Source organism: Lygodium microphyllum, chromosome 28 (genome assembly GCF_053477565.2).
Source record: "Lygodium microphyllum isolate KBCC chromosome 28, Lygodium_microphyllum_v1.1.10, whole genome shotgun sequence".
In the NCBI taxonomy this organism is placed as follows: Eukaryota; Viridiplantae; Streptophyta; class Polypodiopsida; order Schizaeales; family Lygodiaceae; genus Lygodium; species Lygodium microphyllum.
Genome location: NC_141162.1, coordinates 21,298,008 through 21,302,994, shown reverse-complemented (window position 1 = coordinate 21,302,994; position 4,987 = coordinate 21,298,008). Strand labels below are relative to the sequence as shown.

Below are 4,987 nucleotides of genomic sequence, written 5' to 3'. Positions count from 1 at the left end.
AGTGGGTAGTTTTCTACAAGGTGGTCATGTAGGACAGTTTTTGGGCACAAAGAGATTGAATTTAAAGGATATAAAGTATTGTATGCAACATATACTTTAACAGAGGTGGATAGAAGTGACTGGAGGATACTCGAAGCAAGGAAAAGGTTCAAAGTGTTTAAGACAAGAGTATGCAGTGGACGATTTGACAAAAGAAAGACAAAGATGACAAGGTAGATGAAGATGCACCCTTTTCCTTGCCAGGCAGCTTCAAGTCTTGGTGCAATTCATCATGGCCATAGCAATACGTTTGCATCCCTTTGATGCTTGGATGGTGCTCATTAAGCCCCATATACCTTCCTTACTATTCAATGAAGCACCTAGGGTTGTTGCTTGACAAAGGGGAAGCCTATTTCTTCCTATTTCTTACTACTGACAGTTGTAGTGTTGCCGGAGATTAGAGTGTCATTGGGTGGGCTAGAGGCATGCATCATACTCTCTCTTGTCCAAGCCATGATTCTCTGCCTCACTAGTGGACTACTAGAGAAAACTCCTATTTGTAGGATTAGAGATGATGTCTATACAATTGAAACAAAAGGGTTCTATGGAAACAACCTGTGTAAAGATGCAGTCCAAAGTTCTTTCAAGAGGGCAAACGGGACCATTGTTCAATTAGAAAAAGGTCTAGAATTGGCCATGCTGAGAGTTTGAGGTCTGATACATGTACATTGCCTTAACAGAATTAACAAATATACTAGTTTGTCCAGCCACCAAACAAATAAGAAAATTCACACTACTGATTGATGTGTAAACTGCTTCACTTGTTGGCACCAGAATGTGCAAGACTTGGCTAATGTTATTAGATAGAAATTGATGGGTGCTGTAGGGAAAGAAGTTGTTTTAATAACAACGAAAGATGTTGAGGTTACTAAAGGGGCTGATTGTGGATTAAAACACAAAAAGAGACTACAATTCAATGAGGCCATTCAGTCAGTAGGCTATAGTTAAGGTGAGCCACCCTCCTACACCCTCTCTGCCCAACTAGTGAGTTCTTCCAAACCTAATAGGCCTAGATTAAGGATGTGTAGTATCCAATGAATCAACCCCCTTTGGGAGAGGGGCATGTATGGAAGCAGACTTCAATCCATATTTGTATGTCTAATATGATCGACCATAGGTTAATGATGTGGATCTTTGATCTTGGCATATTCCATGTGATATACAAGTTATTTAAAGCCAAAGGGATATCTTGCATGTATGTGTGCCTTCTTGGTCAACTATCCAATGGATGTTTGACCAAGTAGGAGACTACAGTGGATAGGTAGGATAGAACTAAATATGTCTAAAATTGTTTTAATTGGGAGAGGATTAATGGTGACCGACACATCCAAAATGGGCTTTTATACCTTGGGAAGGGTCTTAGAAACTTTGGTTAACATCCGAGTTTGTTTGTAGGAGATACAAAGTCGCGAAGGTCGATGTCTAGCTAGGACTACATACTGTAATGAATAATTGCAGGTTGTGAAGAAAATTATAGGGGCTGAAATATTCAAAATTTGGTCCAAGTGTCTTCAGATAAATTGTAGATCACGAGTGGGGCTACACTTTTTCTTTTTAAAGCTTGGTGATCTGAGTTATGGCTCAAAAGATACGAGCAGTTTTGCGCAAGGTAGCCTTGTAGGACAATTTTTTGGATAGGATCAGACTGATGAATCTAATGGATGTAAAGTATTGCATGTGGCATATGCTTTGATAGAGACATTTGAGACTGACATGAGGTCATGTAGTCCCCCTCTCCTACCAATCTATCACAAAAGTTGCTCTTGTAGAAGAATTCACAACAAAGACAACTAGCTGGATGTAGACAAAATGAGTCCCGAGACTAGGAAGACCATGAATTGAGAGAAGAGAGAAGCCCAAGTCAAGAACATGTAGGGCCTCAAAAATAGAGCTCGATGAACTATCAGCCAATAGAGGCAAGGTACCAACATCACTAATAGGCATCGGAGAAATGTCACTAGCAGTGACGATACCCTCGAATGGATAGAGAACCTATAGTAAATCACCTCACGGAGTCATAGGACTCTTTGTTCAAAAACCTCAATCATTGAACCCATAAACACTACTAATCTAAGTGCCCAACAATAAAAAATAAACAGATCCACATTAACTACAATGGTTTGGTCTAGAAGCTAGGCAAACAACTAGCTAGGATAGTTAACGTACTCTAGAGAGAAGAATCCAAGTAGAATGCATATTCCAAATCCAAACGTTTCAATATTTTGATTTCATCTACTTCAACTCTATCTACTGATCTCGACCTTGAGAAGAACCCTTTAGAGCAAATTTCCAACCCACCAACTCTGTATCTTTGGACTTAGCATATCAAGATAGGATGATGAACTTGACCAACACCAACCATCATAGTCCCTACCATGAACATCCTTCACATAGTATCCCTTGGAAAGTAGTGTCTTTGTGTAATGGAAACATGTCGTCTCTCTTTATGTGGGGATCCAATCATTACCATATGTTGGACCTTTGAGGTAAGCATCTCCTACATCACAAATATTTGTCGAATGTGAAGTAGCACTTGCTGTCTGTGTGCTCAATGTCAAGCCAGAGTACATCATATGAAATATTGTGTTTATCAAAGTTGGCGTCCACAAAATAAACATCAGTCTCATCTTTGTAGTTCCACCTGAATTGATGATATGCTGTGGGGTGAAAGATTGAGGCATTGCAGGTAATCTTGTTATTGTAGTGTACTGATGCAATAAATCTTTTGGTTTTGAACTTATGAAAGAAGGCATATATAATGCCACTTTCACTAACCTAGTGTATATCAATTTCACCTGAAACATTTGGATCCCCTTTATCCAACCTTGAGTTAACACATCTATCAGCATTAAAGAGAGTTCAACCAAAAAAAGGCCAGTGCTTCTACCTGCACTTGAGACATCATGAATGGAATAGGTCCATATGGTCCAAATGGAGACTCCTCAATGCACTCAAAAACATCAAGATTAAACAAACAGTAAGGCTCAAAGACAATGTTTGGATGCATGTTGGCTTTGAAGCAAGACTAATGGCATGTTCAAGAATGCCATATACATGTTCTGCTCCATGGAAGGACACATCAAAGCTGATAAATTGAAGATCACAAGGTCTCAAGTCTGTGTGCGTGAAAATGCTCCTCCAATTCTTCCCCTTCTTTCTTCTCTCTTAGCTGCTCAAAATGGAATAGCCTTTGCTATTGAAAGACAATAGATGTGACTCATCATCCTAGATGTAGACGATGCTGGACATGAACCTTGATGTTGGACCCCATATTTAAAAAAAAAATTGCCTCCTTTCCTAACAATCTCTGAAGCTGTAAATTTTTATTGTCTAGAGTATCTTCAAGCTTTGAACCATGCATGCTTGCTAGCATCATGGGCGGTAGGATCACGATACTCATTGATCTTGAGCTGCACGATGCCATCAAAGTAGACAAGAAAATCGAAGATTAAGGGGTTCGAGGGCTCACCATCAGTGACATTGATAGGGAGTAGCTTTCACTCGACCATCTATAAGGACCACATTAGATGCTTGATAATTGGACTGACCCACTTGATGGGATTGAGCTTCCTTGCAAAAGAAGGTTCAATTGCAATTCCTCTCAATGCCAACTATGGACATGGCTTTCCCATACAATGAGTAGGATTACGAGAGGGAAAAATAGTTGGGTTGTCAAAAATGTGGTGCCTTCAAAGTCTTCCATTTGAACTCGATCTCTGTTGCCCATCTTCCTATTCTTCTTCTCCTCCTCCTTCTTTCATAGTCCAGGTCCTGTCGGTTCTAAGTGTGATTCTATCTATCTCTCCCCCTTCGGCCTCCCCTACATCCCTTCCCTCGCTCCCCCACCCAAAACCCAAGGGCTGGTTTGCATGTGAGAATCATGCTAGCATTGGCTTTGTTAGCATGCAAACATTCAGGAGTTGGAAGTTGAAGTTCAACTTCAAGTTAGTATCACTAGGGTAAAGGGGTCACTAGTAGAACATTTAAGCTAATGTAGGGTGCTTTCATCAACTAATGTAAAATTTATTGGCCTTTTGCTCTTGATTGGTTCGCGACATCAAGGGGAAACATAAAAATAAATATCTGCCTGCATGATGGACATTTCGATGTCTGTGATATTGAAAATAAAATCACATTCCAAATAACAAAACAAGGGTTTGAACCCAAAATCACATATAATGGATGTAACCACATTCACAAAAACCGTTTTTATTACTAGGCTCCACTACTGTCTAGAATGTGTTTCGTGAATGGTACCTGTTTTACAATTGGCCCCTTTACCCTACTGTCAACTTCAACTTCAACTTAGCTAGTATTGCTTTTTGGAGGACATCATGCACGTTTTTAGGTGTATGGCAAGTATTTTACTTTCACTTTTCTAATACACTCATTACCTATGAAGTGTATATATTTCAAGAGAGCATAATTTTGAAGGGTGGAGTTAAAAACTATAAGTCAAAATTAATATAATACTAGCTAGTAGTCAGGGCCTTAGCCCTTGGGGCTTGGGTAGGAGGGCACTATTTTATTGTCTTGGACCCTACCCTATGGTAACTTTGTAGTATGGACCTACCAATATGGACCTACCAAGTGCCCACTCTCGACTCCACAACTCCCAAGTCCCAAGTGCCCATGGGTTGTTACCCACCTCTTTTCAAAATTTGTTTCGAGATTTCTTTTGGAACATATTGTTGCAAACGGGTTCAAGAGACAATATGGACTCGAAAGATTGAAGTCTGAGAGTGTCTCAGCAATAATATTGCAAGTTTTCTCATGATTCACGACCATTTCTCTTGGACTGTAAACTAGTAGATACATTAGCTTACATATGTAGCTAGTACACTTATATGAGAACCTTAGAGAAAATAATATGTATGCTACTTTAATATGGTGGATTGTGGTCTCTACTTGATGCTAGCGTCTCTACCCTAGGGTGGCAGCTCACGGG

General features: G+C 39.8%; 1 pseudogene; it reads right to left on the bottom strand.

Moving 5' to 3' along the window:
• Positions 1-2,315: 2,315 nt before the first annotated feature.
• LOC148011234 (putative glucan 1,3-alpha-glucosidase pseudogene) lies at positions 2,316-3,660 on the bottom strand (annotated as a pseudogene).
• Positions 3,661-4,987: the final 1,327 nt, after the last annotated feature.